At 41.0% G+C, this 19,614-nt stretch overlaps 1 long non-coding RNA gene across 1 annotated transcript in view; it reads left to right on the top strand.

Moving 5' to 3' along the window:
* LOC122468866 overlaps positions 1-1,257 on the top strand; it is a 58,500-nt gene extending 57,243 nt beyond the window's left edge. The window contains exon 2 of the long non-coding RNA XR_006293332.1: positions 1,006-1,257. This is a non-coding gene — a long non-coding RNA (uncharacterized LOC122468866). The remainder of the gene's footprint in view (positions 1-1,005) is intronic.
* The last annotated feature ends 18,357 nt before the right edge of the window (positions 1,258-19,614 follow it).

Here is a 19,614-nt window from a genome sequence, read left to right as displayed (position 1 = left end):
GAGGGTACCTGTTGGGATGAGCATTGGGTGTTGTATGGAAGCCAACTTGACAATAAATTATATTTAAAAAAAAAAGAAAAGAACACTCTTGTGGTTATGTTAAAAAGGAATCTCTTTCTTTTTGAGTACTCCACTTAAAAAATTTTTTTTTTAAACGTTTATTTATTTTTGGGACAGAGAGAGACAGAGCATGAACGGGGGAGGGGCAGAGAGAGAGGGAGACACAGAATCGGAAACAGGCTCCAGGCTCTGAGCCATCAGCCCAGAGCCTGACGCGGGGCTCAAACTCACGGACCGCGAGATCGTGACCTGGCTGAAGTCGGATGCTTAACCGACTGCGCCACCCAGGCGCCCCTCCACTTCAAATTTTTAACTCCACACTCAACTTGAAGTTGTCCCTGCTCAGTGAGATGTCTCCCTTTCTGTATTTGCTCTTGCTCCCCGCAACAAGAGATGGCTGTTTGTTATTCAGTGCTCGCTAGGCTTACTGTGTGGGTAGGTAGCCTCTGTTATCTTGGTGCAGTGTCAGTCTTAGACTTATCCATGTACCTAGTCCTTGGATCTTGGATTTTCTCAGCATTAGGGCCTCTGCTCCTGTGTCAGCCAAACACCACATGTTTCTCTATGCGTCTTGTGTAGGAAAATGTTCTGTCTCTTGCTCATTGTGTAAGCAGAGTTAGGGGGTCCTCAGAAAAAGAAAGATGAAGCATAGCTTTCAAGACACAAGAGAAATCATTTCAGGCCCGCATCTATTTTTGTGATTTATGCCCAACAGGACTACTTGCCCAAGCATCCTGCTTGCAGAATTTCTGAAAAGATGTTGGAAATTACAAAGAAATGCAAAAACCTCAGTAGTTAAAGATTTTAAGGAAACAAAGGGAATGCAAAAACTAGCAGTCTCTACAAAGCCCAACATATCAGATATGGTAAATCAGTAGTAAAACTCCCAGTGCCTTTTCAAAAGTAAGGATTGACCTAACACACATTCTTGAATCATTTTTGCAGGATTTAAGCCCCTTTGAGCCTCAAACACCACGCTAACTGGAGCAGAGAATTGAAGATACTGACCCTTGCTGGCCTTCATGACTTCAATCAACTAGGACCTGGACTCTGCCGTCTTAGGATGGCTTCTGTCACAATTCTATACTGAACTCTCCTTTGTCAAGCCCCTTCGTGAATATGCAGAGAGTCATGCTTTGGAAATTATTCCCTGTGACCTCCTTATTTGCTGCAAATAAAGATTACTTTGTATGATGACTCCCCCACCCCGCCCCCCGCCGGTGTGGTCTCTATCTGTTAACTCACCAACGAGAGAACTCATGCTTGTTCAGTTACAGTTGGTAGCAGAATGATTAATGGAACTGTTATAGGATTTTCAGCTCAGAATGTTTTCCTGCCCCTTCGACAAAGGTAGATGGCTTTTTCCTTGACTATTCTCTCTGTTGCAGTGGATCTTAACTGTGCCCTAGGGGTGTGTGTGAGTGTGTGTGTGCGCGCACGCGTGCATAGGCGTGTATACACACATGTGACAGAATTTGCTCTTTATCCCCATGCCCAACAGCCTCAGGCTTTTCCTTTCTGTGCGAGACTGACCTGGGCAAGGTTCTTAGGCAAGGGACTTTTGCCCCCTGCTGTCACAGCCAATCACATGGTGCAGACCAACATCTCTGATGGGGCTCCCTCTGTCACCCTCTCTGCTCCCAGTCATTTTTGTGAGCACAAGGTGGAGATCTGTGAAAATGGTCCCACCAGTGAATACAGACTCCTCTTGAGTCTGTGACTCGCTGCAGTTCTACATTGTCATGAGAGCCCTCACTGAGTCTTGTGGCTGATTTCTTCTTGCTTATAAGGCAGCCAGCACCTGTTTTACCTATGGTCTGCTACTGTGGTGCCAGTCCAGATGCCTACTCGTCCTTGGAGTACCCTGTTCCTCTTTGGAATCCGGCCTACTTGGTTTCCTTGTGAATTCAGGTCTCTAATAGGTAAAAGCAAAGTTATGATTTTGCTGTTTATCTAGTTTTACATGGTAGGGTGGATATGACACTCTTTCATGCTTTATATATCTTATGACAAATTGGAACTCTGTCCATCTTCCAGTGCACCTAAAATTGAAATATTGGCATCAGGAATGCAGCACTGCAAAATATATGATCGTTGTAAGTCACAATTCATAATTGAAATATCTCCTTCCTATTCAATCAGAATAGGACAGCGCTGGTTTACCTTCTGCTGGTTGTATTTTGACTTCTACTGATCGCTAAACCCCCTTTAAGAAAATGAGCCTATTTATATTTTATTTTTAGGAATTTTGTAGAAACTAGAATCTTCATTGGATCTTTGCTGAAGAAGGAACAGGCAAGTTCCAGAAGGGATCTTTGCTGATTCTGTGATTTCAGCTAGATTCCCATGATTGGGAATCATGGGAGTAAATCTGGATCCAAGAAGAATAAATCCCAAAGAAACACTGCAAGGCCAAGGAATCAGGTAATGATAGTTTATTCTGGCCCAGATGGGCTCTTTCTGGGACCTTTAAAAATAGGTCCTGAAGATGAGCTTATGGATAGTATAGATATCCAAGGAACATCTTCTCTATTATTATTCACCTTGGTCTTGATTCCAAAGATCATGAGGAGGAATATTTTGTAATATATATAAGGGAACTTGGACACAGACACTTCCCTTAAAGCAATTAGAAACAACTGAATGGTTTTACCTAGAATCTAATTTTTATTCTCGGAATGAACAAGTAATTGATGACACCAATGGGAGTAAGTATTCAACAAGCATAGCAATCCTAATTTCAGTACACAAAGATACAATTTCAGGGGAGGAATGTCCAAATTGTCCAGCAATAGGTAATAACCACAAAAAAGTTGACACTTGATGTATTTCATTTTTGATTCTCATAAGTTGTCAAAGCCTTAGGTCAGGGCACACCATGAAGAAGAAAGGAGGTGAATGATTTGGCACTGTGTCAGACCTGCAGACATGTGAGATAGGGTCTCTTCATTATCCTTAGCAGAGGATTCCTAGGAGGAATTTTGGGGACAATGACTCATCAGAATCGAAAGACCAGTCCTGTGGACTTGACAAAAAAACAAAACAAAAAACGAAAACAAAAAACCCATTGGGAAGTAGGTGACTGAATAAAAAAAAACCTTCTGTGATTTAGAATCTGCAATCTAACTTTTCGTTTTCCATGAACAAGTCAGGTAGATGCAAACTCAACTGCAGACCCTAGAGTATATAGTAGTACCTCATCACATGCATCTTTTAACTCAGTGATGATTAATTAAAGCTTGTGATGGCCACGTGACTGTAGGGGGACTCCATTCAACAGACCAGCTACTTGGAGTATGGGAGTCAAAGGGCATGGTAAGCCAAACTGAAGTTGGCAAGGGTTAGAATGAAATGCAGCCCAAACAGGTAAGAAAACGTGTCTGGTCCAGAATAGGTTACTATCCTACTTAGTGTGGTATGCTTCTGTCCTGTCCATAGTCTTAGCTGAGGTTCCGTTTCTCTGGTCGGTCTTCAAGGCATCCCAGCATATAAATTTCTATTTTGTGTGCTTATTTTTCCCCAGTGTCTTCCCTGATTTATAATAAGAAATATGTATTTGGTCTTTAACCCCATTCATGGCACAGAGCTCTTAAAATCTTTGGAATTTCCTGTGCTAAGAGCTTTGAAGGTGTCTTTTATGTTAATGAGGTGACTTTTGGAAAGTGCTTAGGCAACCTAAGGATGGGGACTGCTGCTGGGGACCAGCCTTGTGATTCAATTGCAGCTTTCAGTACCCACCCCCTACACTCCAGGGAGAGGAGGAAGGCTGGAGGCTGCCAATGGCCAATGATTTAATCAGTCGTAGCTGAGTGATGAAGCCTTTGTAACAACCCAAAAGGAGATCTTCTGGGTTGGTGAACATGGGGAGGTGCTGGGAGAGTGGCTGAGAGAGCATGGACGTTCCGCACTCCTTCCCTATACCTTGCCCTCTGCACCTCTTCCATCTGGCTGTTCCTGAGTTCCTGACATCCGTTTCTAATAAACCAGTAATCTAGTAAGTATAACATTTCTCTGAGTTCTGTGAACCACTCTAGCAAATTAATGAGACCTGAGGAGGAGGTCATGGGTACCTCTGCTTTAGCCAGTCTGTCAGAAGTACAGATAGCAACCTGGACTTGGAACTGGCATCAGGAGTCTAAGGAAGGTGTTGTTGGAATCTCTCATCTCTAGTAAGTTGGTCAGAAGTTCAGGTAACAACGTGGACTTTCAACTGCATCTGAAGTGGTGGGGAGCAGTCTTGTGGGACTGAGCCCTCAACCAGTGGGATCTGTCTCCAGGCAGATAGTGTCAGAGTTGAGTTGAATTGTAGGACCCCCAGCTAGTGTCTGGCCAATTGCTTGGTGTCACGGGAAGTCCCTCCAACCCCCACAATGGAGTTGAGTCCAGGAACTCAAAAAGAACTATCTGCCCCAAAAGATTGAGTTGAGCAGGTATAAAATCTAGAATAATCAAATATAATTTTAAAATACTGTCCTTCATGTGCTGCTTTAGTTTAAAAATGCCATACTCCCTGGGAAGAAATAGATATACGATGACATCTGAGGACTGTGACTTTTGCAAATGGTTCTGAGTGGTCCCCGAACCAGCTGTGAAAGAGTACTTCTTGGAATGTATTTAACAACTTCCTTTCTGGATCTTATCTTACACACTGTAACTGCCAGCTGCTAACACATGTCTGGGTAAAGTTTGAGACTTCCCGGGGAGTACAAGAACAGGAAATTGCCACAGGTTGAGTTCTGGCTTTTTGTAAGGCCGTCTCTGAGACAAGAGAAATATGTTGAAGTCTTCCAAGTATGAAAATAATGTGATGAGCCTGATAGTTTTAGCTGCTTTTTGGAAATTCACAGAATATTGACCCTGTGTTGCACTGGTTTCTGTATCTGTGTGCTGGGGAATGAGGAAAATTCTCTCCCTTCCGGGAGGCCTTTTGCACCAATACAATACATAACATATAACCCTGGCATCATATGAACAGTCTAGTTTCACAATCTTGCCCTCCTGCCTAGATGTTGTTGGTTGGGACTGAATGACATTTTTGGACATGCTAGATTCTGTAGATGGAAAAGGTAACAAGGCTGATCCCCTGAACTGATCTGTAAGGGAGCTGGCTACCAGGGTATGAGTTAAATCCTCAGTCAAGGCAGAAGGAGTAAAAACTCTGGTTCTTTCTCTTTCCTTCTATTTTCCCGGGAATGTCTGTCATAGTTAGCCATTGTTCATCCCCTTTGCTCCCTACCTCCAATCCCCTCTCAATCCTAAACTGTCCTCAGCTTCACTTGTAGCAACTATCCCTACCAAGGAAGACAGAGGCCACCAGTGCCCATGATATGCTGAGAAGAGTCATGTTGGCACCTCTATCTCTAGGAAAGGAATCTTCTGCTCAGAGCCTGGGATTCATTCTTATTCAGTTTTTTGTAAAGCTCCACCTAGAATTGGTGGAGAGGGACACTGCAGCTGTTTCAAAACAGGTTTGAGGGGGCGCCTGGGTGGCGCAGTCGGTTAAGCGTCCGACTTCAGCCAGGTCACGATCTCGCGGTCCCTGAGTTCGAGCCCCGCGTCAGGCTCTGGGCTGGTGGCTCAGAGCCTGGAGCCTGTTTCCGATTCTGTGTGTCCCTCTCTCTCTGCCCCTCCCCCGTTCGTGCTCTGTCTCTCTCTGTCCCAAAAATAAATAAACGTTGAAAAAAAAAATTAAAAAAAAAAAATCAAAACAGGTTTGATAGGGAAAGGTTGTCAGATCATATCCTGCTCACACTTGCACGGACTAAGTTGAGCTGTTCGTTGTGTTTAAGATAGTTGCTTTCCTCCTGAAAAAGCTGTTCAGTTATTCTCCAGAAATTTGGGGGCCATGTACATTTATTCTCAGATTTGGTTTGACATTAAAAATATATAATACCTGGCTCAGTCGGTTGAGCATCCGACTTCAGCTCAGGTCAGGATCTCACTGTTCAGAGTTCGAGCCCCGCATCAGGTTCAGTGCTGACAGCTCAGAGCCTGGAGCCTGTTTCAGATTCTGTGTCTTCCTCTCTCTCTCTGCCCGTCTCCTGCTTGTGGTATCTCTCTCTCTCTCTCTCTCAAAAATAAACATTAAAAAAATTTTTTTTAAAAATATAATACCTGTGTTTTCTTTCCCAAATAAAAAAATATATTTTATTTTTTAAAGTTTATTTATTTATTTTGAGAGAGAGAGCATGCACGCATGCATAAAAGAGAGGGGGGAGGGCAGAGAGAGAGAGAAAGAGAGAGAGAATCCCAAACTGCCCCAGTGCAGAGCCCGACTTGGAGCTTGAACTCACAAACCTTGAGATCATGACCTGAGCCAAAATCAAGAGTCAGATGCTTAACCAACTGAGCCAACCAGGCACCCCAGAGAAAAAATATTTTAAATTAAAATACCAATGAGGATCTCCATCCTTGTATGGGGGTAGATAGATATTTTTACAACATGGAATTTCATGATAATACTGGTAGCCATGCATTCTTTTCTGTTTCCCTTCCTGCTCAGTTCATGTTTTCAAACACTTTTCTTTGAAGTCCACTCTCTTATCTGATTATCTATATTTCTGATTAGGCTTCTGGTTGTGATGTAAGTAACTACATTTCATTAGACAAAAGAAAATTTCCATTTTATTCAATGTTATCTGCCCTGGGGCCAACTATAACAACAGATCATGTCTATGATAAGATGTTATTTCCCTGATTCCAGGTCACTAACCAGTCTGTGAGATTTGGCAAAAATAACCTTTTTTGCTCTATTCTCACCTCCAGCCCCTCACACTACCCAACTAAAAAAAGAAATCTTGGAACCTCCATGCCGTGTTGGTCATCTCCCACAATTTTATTTAAAGAAACTAGACTCACTTGCAATGACCACTTTTGGTTAACAATAAAAATAGTAAATAAATAGCCCAATAAAAACAGTAGATAAAATTTACTGAACACTTAACATGTTCTAGGAACTTCATCCATGTGATCTTACTTAATCCTTGCCTTGTGGCAAGGCACAAGGAAACTTGTGAGAAATTATTACTCCTCCCACCCCAGAAACTTGCTTGATATGACAGAGCTAGTGAATGATGGACTTGGGACCCAATAGCTTTTTGAGACTGAACTTGATTACATACTACTTGTCACCTACCCCGCCTTCTGCTTCTCTTTCTTTCATGTTTTATTCCAAGTTAAAATAGAAAAATTACTTAACTCTTGAGTTTTTTTTTAATAATATAATTAATATGTTTATTTTTTTTTCCAATTGTATTTTATTTTATTTTTTTTTCTGAAATTTATTGACAAATTGGTTTCCATACAACACCCAGTGCTCATCCCAAAAGGTGCCCTCCTCAATACCCATCACCCACCCTCTCCTCCCTCCCACCCCCCATCAACCCTCAGTTTGTTCTCAGTTTTTAAGAGTCTCTTATGCTTTGGCTCTCTCCCATTCTAACCTCTTTTTTTTTTTTCCTGCCCCTCCCCCATGGGTTCCTGTTAAGTTTCTCAGGATCCACATAAGAGTGAAACCATATGGTATCCGTCTTTCTCTGTATGGCTTATTTCACTTAGCATCACACTCTCCAGTTCCATCCATGTTGCTACAAAAGGCCATATTTCATTTTTTCTCATTGCCACGTAATATTCCATTGTGTATATAAACCACAATTTCTTTATCCATTCATCAGTTGATGGACATTTAGGCTCTTTCCATAATTTGGCTATTGTTGAGAGTGCTGCTGTGAACATTGGGGTACAAGTGGCCCTATGCATCAGTGCTCCTGTATCCCTTGGATAAATTCCTAGCAGTGCTATTGCTGGGTCATAGGGTAGGTCTATTTTTAATTTTCTGAGGAACCTCCACACTGCTTTCCAGAGCGGCTGCACCAATTTGCATTCCCACCAACAGTGCAAGAGGGTTCCCGTTTCTCCACATCCTCTCCAGCATCTATAGTCTCCTGATGTGTTCATTTTGGCCACTCTGACTGGCGTGAGGTGATACCTGAGTGTGGTTTTGATTTGTATTTCCCTGATAAGGAGCGACGCTGAACATCTTTTCATGTGCCTGTTGGCCATCCGGATGTCTTCTTTAGAGAAGTGTCTATTCATGTTTTCTGCCCATTTCTTCACTGGGTTATTTGTTTTTTGGGTGTGGAGTTTGGTGAGCTCTTGATAGATTTTGGATACTAGCCCTTTGTCCGATATGTCATTTGCGAATATCTTTTCCCATTCCGTTGGTTGCCTTTTAGTTTTGTTGGTTGTTTCCTTGGCTGTGCAGAAGCTTTTTATCTTCATAAGGTCCCAGGAATTCACTTTTGCTTTTAATTCCCTTGCCTTTGGGGATGTGTCGAGTAAGAGATTGCTACGGCTGAGGTCAGAGAGGTCTTTTCCTGCTTTCTCCTCTAAGGTTTTGATGGTTTCCTGTCTCACATTTAGGTCCTTTATCCATTTTGAGTTTATTTTTGTGAATGGTGTGAGAAAGTGGTCTAGTTTCAACCTTCTGCATGTTGCTGTCCAGTTCTCCCAGCACCATTTGTTAAAGAGGCTGTCTTTTTTCCATTGGATGTTCTTTCCTGCTTTGTCAAAGATGAGTTGGCCATACGTTTGTGGGTCTAGTTCTGGGGTTTCTATTCTATTCCATTGGTCTATGTGTCTGTTTTGGTGCCAATACCATGCTGTCTTGATGATGACAGCTTTGTAGTAGAGGCTAAAGTCTGGGATTGTGATGCCTCCTGCTTTGGTCTTCTTCTTCAAAATTCCTTTGGCTATTTGGGGCCTTTTGTGGTTCCATATGAATTTTAGGATTGCTTGTTCTAGTTTCGAGAAGAATGCTGGTGCCATTTTGATTGGGATTGCATTGAATGTGTAGATAGCTTTGGGTAGTATTGACATTTTGACAATATTTATTTTTCCAATCCATGAGCAGGGAATGTCTTTCCATTTCTTTAAATCTTCTTCAATTTCCTTCATAAGCTTTCTATAGTTTTCAGCATACAGATCCTTTACAACTTTGGTTAGATTTATTCCTAGGTATTTTATGCTTCTTGGTGCAATTGTGAATGGGATCAGTTTCTTTATTTGTCTTTCTGTTGCTTCATTGTTAGTGTATAAGAATGCAACTGATTTCTGTACATTGATTTTGTATCCTGCAACTTTGCTGAATTCCTGTATCAGTTCTAGCAGACTTTTGGTGGAGTCTATCGGATTTTCCATGTATAATATCATGTCATCTGCAAAAAGCGAAAGCTTGACTTCATCTTTGCCAATTTTGATGCCTTTGATTTCCTTTTGTTGTCTGATTGCTGATGCTAGAACTTCCAGCACTATGTTAAACAACAGCGGTGAGAGTGGGCATCCCTGTTGTGTTCCTGATCTCAGGGAAAAAGCTTTCAGTTTTTCCCCGTTGAGGATGATGTTAGCTGTGGGCTTTTCATAAATGGCTTTTATGATCTTTAAGTATGTTCCTTCTATCCCGACTTTCTCAAGGGTTTTTATTAAGAAAGGGTGCTGGATTTTGTCGAAGGCCTTTTCTGCATCGATTGACAGGATCATATGGTTCTTCTCTCTTTTTTTTGTTAATGTGATGTATCACGTTGATTGATTTGCGAATGTTGAACCAGCCCTGCATCCCAGGAATGAATCCCACTTGATCATGGTGAATAATTCTTTTTATATGCCGTTGAATTCGATTTGCTAGTATCTTATTGAGAATTTTTGCATCCATATTCATCAGGGATATTGGCCTGTAGTTCTCTTTTTTTACTGGGTCTCTGTCTGGTTTAGGAATCAAAGTAATACTGGCTTCATAGAATGAGTCTGGAAGTTTTCCTTCCCTTTCTATTTCTTGGAATAGCTTGAGAAGGATAGGTATTATCTCTGCTTTAAACGTCTGGTAGAACTCCCCTGGGAAGCCATCTGGTCCTGGACTCTTATTTGTTGGGAGATTTTTGATAACCGATTCAATTTCTTCGCTGGTTATGGGTCTGTTCAAGCTTTCTATTTCCTCCTGATTGAGTTTTGGAAGAGTGTGGGTGTTCAGGAATTTGTCCATTTCTTCCAGGTTGTCCAATTTGTTGGCATATAAGTTTTCATAGTATTCCCTGATAATTGTTTGTATCTCTGAGGGATTGGTTGTAATAATTCCATTTTCATTCATGATTTTATCTATTTGGGTCATCTCCCTTTTCTTTTTGAGAAGCCTGGCTAGAGGTTTGTCAATTTTGTTTATTTTTTCAAAAAACCAACTCTTGGTTTCGTTGATCTGCTCTACAGTTTTTTTAGTTTCTATATTGTTTATTTCTGCTCTGATCTTTATTATTTCTCTTCTTCTGCTGGGCTTAGGCTGCCTTTGCTGTTCTGCTTCTAGTTCCTTTAGGTGTGCTGTTAGATTTTGTATTTGGGATTTTTCTTGTTTCTTGAGATAGGCCTGGATTGCAATGTATTTTCCTCTCAGGACTGCCTTTGCTGCATCCCAAAGCGTTTGGATGGTTGTATTTTCATTTTCGTTTGTTTCCATATATTTTTTAATTTCTTCTCTAATTGCCTGGTTGACCCACTCATTCGTTAGTAGGGTGTTCTTTAACCTCCATGCTTTTGGAGGTTTTCCAGACTTTTTCCTGTGGTTGATTTCAAGCTTCATAGCATTGTGGTCTGAAAGTAAGCATGGTATAATTTCAATTCTTGTAAACTTATGAAGGGCTGTTTTGTGACCCAGTATATGATCTATCTTGGAGAATGTTCCATGTGCACTCGAGAAGAAAGTATATTCTGTTGCTTTGGGATGCAGAGTTCTAAATATATCTGTCAAGTCCATCTGATCCAATGTCTCATTCAGGGCCCTTGTTTCTTTATTGACCGTGTGTCTAGATGATCTATCCATTTCTGTAAGTGGTGTATTAAAGTCCCCTGCAATTACCACATTCTTATCAATAAGGTTGCTTATGTTTATGAGTAATTGTTTTATATATTTGGGGGCTCCGGTATTCGGTGCATAGACATTTATAATTGTTAGCTCTTCCTGATGGATAGACCCTGTAACTATTATATAATGTCCTTCTTCATCTCTTGTTACAGCCTTTAATTTAAAGTCTAGTTTGTCTGATATAAGTATGGCTACTCCAGCTTTCTTTTGGCTTCCAGTCGCATGATAAATAGTTCTCCATCCCCTCACTCTCAATCTAAAGGTGTCCTCAGGTCTAAAATGAGTCTCTTGTAGACAGCAAATAGATGGGTCTTGTTTTTTTATCCATTCTGATACCCTATGTCTTTTGGTTGGCGCATTTAATCCATTTACATTCAGTGTTATTATAGAAAGATACGGGTTTAGAGTCATTGTGATGTCTGTATGTTTTATGCTTATAGTGATGTCTCTGGGACTTTGTCTCACAGGGTCCCCCTTAGGATCTCTTGTAGGGCTGGTTTAGTGGTGACAAATTCCTTCAGTTTTTGTTTGTTTGGGAAGACCTTTATCTCTCCTTCTATTCTAAATGACAGACTTGCTGGATAAAGGATTCTTGGCTGCATATTTTTTCTGTCTAGCACCCTGAAAATCTCGTGCCAATTCTTTCTGGCCTGCCAAGTTTCAAAAGAGAGATCAGTCACGAGTCTTATAGGTCTCCCTTTATATGTGAGGGCACGTTTACCCCTTGCTGCTTTCAGAATTTTCTCTTTATCCTTGTATTTTGCCAGTTTCACTATGATATGTCGTGCAGAAGATCGATTCAAGTTACGTCTGAAGGGAGTTCTCTGTGCCTCTTGGATTTCAATGCCTTTTTCCTTCCCCAGTTCAGGGAAGTTCTCAGCTATTATTTCTTCAAGTACCCCTTCAGCACCTTTCCCTCTCTCTTCCTCCTCTGGGATACCAATTATGCGTATATTATTTCTTTTTAGTGTATCACTTAATTCTCTAATTTTCCCCTCATACTCCTGGATTTTTTTATCTCTCTTTTTCTCAGCTTCCTCTTTTTCCATAACTTTATCTTCTAGTTCACCTATTCTCTCCTCTGCCTCTTCAAGCCGAGCTGTGGTGGTTTCCATTTTGTTATGCATTTCGTTTAAAGCGTTTTTCAGCTCCTCGTGACTGTTCCTTAGTCCCTTGATCTCTGTAGCAAGAGATTCTCTGCTGTCCTGTATACTGTTTTCAAGCCCAGCGATTAATTTTATGACTATTATTCTAAATTCACTTTCTGTTATATTATTTAAATCCTTTTTGATCAGCTCATTAGCTGTTGTTATTTCCTGGAGATTCTTCTGAGGGGAGTTCTTCCGCTTGGTCATTTTGGATAGTCCCTGGCGTGGTGAGGACCTGCAGGGCACCACCCCTGTGCTGTGGTGTATAACTGGAGTTGGTGGGCGGGGCCGCAGTCAGACCTGATGTCTGCCCCCAGCCCACCGCTGGGGCCACAGTCAGACTGGTGTGTGCCTTCTCTTCCCCTCTCCTAGGGGTGGGATTCACTGTGGGGTGGTGTGGCTCGTCTGGGCTACTTGCACTCTGCCAGGCTTGTGATGCTGGGGATCTGGCGTATTAGCTGGGGTGGGTAGGCAAGGTGCTCGGGGGCAGGAGGGGCAGGCTTAGATCGCTTCTCCTTAGGTGATCCACTTCAGGAGGGGCCCTGTGGCAGCGGGAGGGAGTCAGATCCGCTGCCGGAGGTTTGGCTCCGCAGAAGCACAGAGTTGGGTGTTTGCGCGGAGCGAGCAAGTTCCCTGGCAGGAACCGGTTCCCTTTGGGATTTCGGCTGGGGGATGGGCGGGGGAGATGGCGCTGGCGAGCGCCTTTGTTCCCCACCAAACTGAGCTCTGTTGTCAGGGGGCTCAGCAGCTCTCCCTCCCTTTGTCCTCCAGCCTTCCCCGTTTCTGAGCAGAGCTGTTAACTTATGACCTCCCAGACGCTAAGTCGCGCTTGTTGTGGGAACACAGTCCGTCAGGCCCCTCCGCTTTTGCAAGCCAGACTCGGGGGCTCTGCTTGGCCGGCGAGCCGCCCCTCCGCCCCGGCTCCCTCCCACCAGTCCGTGTAGCGCGCACCGCCTCGCCGCCCTTCCTACCCTCTTCCGTGGGCCTCTCGTCTGCGTTTGGCTCCGGCGACTCTGTTCTGGTAATCCTCTGGCGGTTTTCTGGGTTATTTAGGCAGGTGTAGATGGAATCTAAGTGATCAGCAGGACGTGCGGTGAGCCCAGCGTCCTCCTAAGCTGCCATCTTGCCACAACTTTAACTCTTGAGTTGAAAGAACTGTTACTGTTGTCGAGAGATGTAGAAACTAAACAGCTTTTATCCACCTTATTTTTTAACTCAGTTTTATGGGATCTAAGTTATGTAATGTAAAGTCACGTTTCAAATGTAATACTTAGAGAGTTTAACAAATGTATACTCCTGTGTAACCACTACACCACTTAACGCATAGATTATTTTTTATCACCCTATCGGTTTCCTTATGATCCACTGTGCTCAGTGCCTTCCTTGGGGACCAAGATGGAAAAAAATCATACCACTTGTATGATTTTTGTATTAAATTTGCCGTTTTCTGGAATTTCTTATAAGTGAAGTAACCAAGGAGGTACTCTTTTGTGCCTAGCTTCTTTCAGAGTAATGTTTTTTTTTTTATATTTATTCATTGTTGATAGAGAGAAAAAGAGAGAGTGGGGGAGAGGCAGAAAGAGGGGGACAGAGGATCTGAAGCAAGCTCTGTGCTGACAGCAGAGAGCCCAATGTGGGGCTTGAACTCACGAACTGTGAGATCATGACCTCACCTGAAGTCAGACACTCAACCAAATGAGCCACCCAGGTGCCCCCTTTAGAATAATGTTTTAAACATTCATACACATTAATGAATGAATTGGTCATTTATTTTTGTTGCTGAGTAGTATTCAATTTTGTGAATATATCAGTTTCTTTATTCTTCTCCATGTTCTTTCTTCTGCCATCTCCAATCTGCTGTTGAGACCATCTCACGAAACATTCAGTTTTTATATTCTTAAGTTCTAAGATTTTCATTTGTTTCCTTTTTCATGGTTTGCATTTCTTTGCTGAGATTTTATTTCTGTTCACTTACTAAGAACATTTTGATTCGATTTTTGGGATATATATTCTTTTAGTTCTTTGTACATAATTGCTTAGCACTTTATAATATTTGTCTGCTAAATTCAATAACTTGAGCCATCTAGAGTTATTTTCTTCTTTAAAATTCTATTATTTATTTATTTATTTATTTATTTATTTATTTATTTATTTTTGAGAGAAAATGAGAACACAAGTGAGCAAGGGTCAGAGAGAGAGAGGAGCAGGGCGCACCTGAAATAGGGCACAAGCTCACCAGAAGTGGGGCTCGAGCTCACCCCATGTGGGACTCGAACTCATGAACTGTGAGATCATAACCTGAACAGAAGCCACATGCTTAATGACTGAGCCACCCAGGTGCCCTCCCAAAGTTAGTTTCTATTTGCTTTCTTCTTGACTGTGAGTCATATCATATGCATGACCAAGCTAGGACACCATGATGATGTATGGCGAACTTTGCTGCTTTTTTTTCTCATTCAGTGGGACACCTATTTTGTCATGACTCTTTGATTCGCCATCTCTCAGTAACATCATCAAGAAGATGGGACCTTCACCACTCTTCTGCCTGTACCAGTTTAAAGAATATAAAGTCATTTTTTTTTTACTTTAGTTACTTATTTTTGAGAGAGACAGAGAGTACAAGTGGGGGGCGGGGGCAGAGAAAGAGGGAGAATCTCAAGCAGCCTCAGCCCTGTCAATGCAGAGCCCAAAGGTGGGGCTCATAGATCCTGAGATCTCATGACCTGAGCTAAAATCAAAAGAGTTGACTAACTCAGCCTGAGCCACCCTGGCGCCCTAGGAATATAAAGTCTTTGAGGAATTGCAAATTTTTGAGTCTTGCGTTTCTTGGATGATCAAGGATTGAGGTCTCATGGCTTCTCATGCCTGATCAGAACATAGAACATGATATATCAATCTCATAAAAGGAAGGGTGATTTTCTCCCCTCCTTTAGTCAAAACATAAACATCACCACATAGTTACAGAACATTTCCCACATTTCCTCTTGCATCTGGTTTTCAAAACGATCCCTCCCAGGACAGAAGGATGACCCAGTTCCTGCCCTCAGGCTGCAGTCACTGTTATAAGCCTCTCCCAGACTGAACCCTGTACTCCCAGGCCCACTGCCACAACAGAGTGCCCAAAACCATTTTCAGGAGGGCCTCCATCCTTTGGCTCCCCAGGAAATCCAGTGGACCAAGTCAGCTTCTGAATGGGCTTCCTCAGCCAATGGTTAAGTTCCGAGTGAGGCCTGTTTGCAATTGTTTCCAGAACACTGTAACTTTGGAGGACCACCAACCAGAGAGACATCACAGCTCTTTCACTCTTCATACAGAACTACAGACCTCTAGCTAGAATACTTTTAAAGCAATGCTTCCCTGTGGCCAAGCTGAGAAATGTTGATTAAAATGGATTTCGGCTTTTCTTTAATAAGTTTACATCTAAGATATGTCTTTTTCTTGCTGTAAGGAAGAGCCTATCAATCTACTGGGTTAGAGAGAGAATTACTCCAGGATGAAGAGAAAAAGGAAAATCAAGGGAAAAATATGTATGCAATTATATATAAACATATGTATGCATATATGAAAACAGAAGAATATTTCAAATAGTGTAACATTTCACTGTACCATTTGCTTGTTCAGATCCCTTTTAGTGCTCATTAATGCCTTCGGGATAATGTAAAGGCCTCTTAAAATGGCTTATAATTATTTTCACAAAGTGGATTCTGCTTATTGCTTTAGTTTTATATTTACTGTTGCCTATTTTGAGTTGTATGCTCCAGACATTCTGAATTCCTTTAATGTAATTCTCTAATTTTGTCTTTATACTTTTGCACATTCTATTTCTCTTTTTCTGTAATAGTCTGCCTGACTCCCTCTTTGACGAATGCTTTTATAAGTCCTAATTTAGATGTCACCTCTCCCAGGTAGCCTTCCCTTTAGACGCCTCTGTTAGGTAGTTTAATTTTTTTTGCCTCCTGTGATAGCTTTGATTACCCTATTTTGTAACACACTGCACAATATTACATGATTCCTGAAGGCATACACAATGTCTATTTCTTTTCTGATTGCATCTCCTATGTTGAAGTCTAAGGCACATGTTGGGTGTCAAATGAATGAACTATTATAAGAATCTCAAGTCAATAGAGGACACATTTGGCAAACCCACAAAGATTATGATTGCTCATTTGTAAAACTGAGATTATGGCTGCTTTGCAGTGTTAGTTTGAGAAATATAAATAAAACAATATATAATGTTATTCATGACATAATCTTGGCCTTTAGTCCTGACATTCACTATGATCTTTATTGCCTTGTATGTGTTATTCCTACTTTTAAGATCACTTCCATCACTTCTGTCCTGCAACCTGATTAACTCCTGCTAAACTTCCTGTCTTAGCTTGGGCATCACATCACAGACTCTACACTGTCTTTGACTCACTACTAAGGCTGGGTGGGGATGGGATGCTATATGCCTTCAGATCACCCTTTGCTTTCTTAAGCTTAGTCCTTGATTCACTTTAGAGTACAAATCGAGTGACAGAAGATACTATACTCTGCATTTTCTCACAGCTCTTTTTAAGTTCTATGTGTGTAGAACTTAGCAGGTACTCAATGAATAATTGTTGATTGATCAAATGAGTAAAATCTGAGAGCAGCGTTAGCTGGAAATTTTTGTCCTTGCATTACTCATGAATACTTGAGTATGAATGAATTACTCCTGATATAAGATGCTAAAAAGCTGATCATTTGCTCACGATGACCTAGCACACTCATGACGAGGTCAATGGTAGAAAGCAACTCTTTATTAATGTCACTTCTCAAGTGTATCAAATAAGAAAAGGCTATAGACTGATGAGTGTGGGAATTAATAAAATGTGAACGTTGTAGTATAAAGAGCTTGAACAAGAATAATAGGGATGAGATTGTATAAAGCATTCTCTTTTCTAGTATGACTTTTTATATCATCTTAGGAATGTAGAAATACATCAATCTACTGCCTTATTATAGCCTCTCTCATACATAGACATGAACTAGGGTAAATATAAATGGCACTCAGAGTGAAAACTGTCCATTGTAATGGAACTTTATAACTAAATTTGAATAATTTATAAATCATGTTAAATATATATCTGAAGATAAGAAAAGGTATTTGATTTATTGACTTAGGATGTTAGAAATAGTTTTGTTAAGAAGAGGAATGTATAATAACTAGACTTTTATCCATATTTCCATACATTTTGAAATTTAGATGGACGGCATTGTATCACTTATATGTGAAATCTTTTTTTAAAAAGTTGAACTCATAGAAAGGAGTGGAAAAGTGGTTGTGAGGGGCTGAGCAGTAAGAGAAGTAGGGAGAGGTTGGGGAAAAGCTATTAAAAATAAATGATAAAAAATTGAATTCATAATAATAGACAGCATATAATAATTATTAGAATACACATATAGATAAATAGTATGTGTTATGTAAAATAATACATAATATTATGTCATGTTATGTATTTTTCGCCAGCCATGCCCTGCCGTTGTGGAATATACATATGTGGAATATACATATATACATGCAGGTATATATACACACAATATATGTACAATATATAGTGATATAATATGATGGGCATCTGAGACTTGCTTTGGCCAATTTGGCATTGCAAATTGTGATGGAAGTAGAGGTTTAAATGATGCTTTCATGTCTCAAGTCTTGCTCCCCTGTGATTGATGTATGCCTGACCTAGGCTGCCAGAGGATAAGGCACATGGAGAAGAGTTGAATAGTGATAGTTATCCTAGACAAGGCCATTCTAGGCCAGCCAACAGCGAGCTGTCTTCAGACATTAACAGTGAGCTCAGCCAAACCCAGAAGAAATGCTCATCTGAGTCCAATCTAAATTCTCACTTCACAAATTTATGAGTGAAATAATTTATTGTTTTAAGCCCCTAGGTTTTATTTTATTGTTTAAAAAATATTTTTTTATTTTTGAGACTGGGATCATGAGCAGGAGAGGGGCAGAGAGGGGGCAGAGGATCCGAAGCAGGGCTAAAACTCCCAAACTGTGTGATCATGACCTGAGCAGAAGTTGAATGCTCAACCGACTGAGTCACCCAGGCGCCCCTCAGCCCCTGAGTTTTAGAGTTATGCACCATTATTGTAACAATAGCTTACAGATATAGCAAAGGAGATGTGGGTGCTTAGTTGAACAGCCTATGGTGTGGCTTCTAGAAGATAAGACTATATTGCATTACAGTAGAGTAGGTAGGCTCTCCAGTGAACTCTGTGTTGACTCCATGATTAGATGTCTCATGGGTCCAGAGATCTGGGATCTCTGAACCTATCCCAAATGGAATGACTATTGCAACTGTCTCTTGTGTAATATAAATAAATAGCTTCTTCAGGGACCACGTTGGATGGCCACAGATTTTATTCTTAGAAAGGTATTTCAGGGACGCCTTTAGCTTTATGGTGATGAAGAATCAGGAGACAGCTCCTTTGCAAATATTACACACATACACACACAGACACCTAGTCTCTACATATATATTATTTACACAAGTAGTATCTTGTTCCCTCAAGAAAGCCATGGATGTCTCATCCTAATTCTCTTTTTCATTCTGATAGCTGGCATCTTTTTTTTCTCTTTCAGCATGAAATTCTACATTTAAGAGACTGAGAATTCATGACATGAAGAAGAAAACTTTTTCAGGGCAACTGGGTAGCTCAGTCAGTGAAGTGTCTGACTTCGGCTCAGGTCATGATCTCACAGGTTGTGAGTTCGAGCCCCACATCAAGCTCTCTGTTGACAGCTGAGAGCCTGGAGTCTGCTTCAAATTCTGTGTCTCCCTCTCTCTTTGCCCCTCTCCTGCTCATGCTCTGTCTGTCTCTCTCTCTCTCCCAAAAATATATGAACACTAAACATTTTTTTAAAAAGAAGAAAATTTTTCATAGAAATTCAGGTTAACTAATTTCCTTCTATTCATCACATAAGTGAAAAGCGTAAAACCAGTGGTCAGTAAATGTTTGAGGTGAATGGAATCATACACTTATTGGGCTGTAGGGAAATGATTTCATCTAGTTCTAACCCATGTTTCACAGGAACCTGAGTGACTAATGAAATTGCCAAGCTCATACAAATTGACAGTGGAACTTAGAATATAAAACATCAGGATATTTTTTATTAGTCATCATGCTCATTTCATTACCACTTATTTGTTAGGAAAGGGGAATCCCACGTAGGTAACTTGGGCCATTTAGATCACTTAAGTTTGAAGCTGAAAACTGCTTGTATCTTTGATTAACTGACAACCTACTGGAGACTTATAATTAATAAACGTTTGGGATATTTCTTACATCTTCTAACTTCTTATGGTCCTAGGGTGATGTTGGCCTGGTTCATCACCCTTCGAACTGCATCCTAAAGGCTCCAGTGTGATACATCCATCTCAACAGAGAATCAGGATGGCTACCCAAAACAAGATGCTTGCAGCTGGTAAGTTCGTGACATGCCTGTATTTATTATGATGA

This window comes from Prionailurus bengalensis, chromosome B3 (assembly GCF_016509475.1).
Source record: "Prionailurus bengalensis isolate Pbe53 chromosome B3, Fcat_Pben_1.1_paternal_pri, whole genome shotgun sequence".
Taxonomy (NCBI): domain Eukaryota; kingdom Metazoa; phylum Chordata; class Mammalia; order Carnivora; family Felidae; genus Prionailurus; species Prionailurus bengalensis.
Note: the sequence above shows the minus strand (reverse complement) of the source record. Positions and strands in the feature narration are given on the sequence as shown.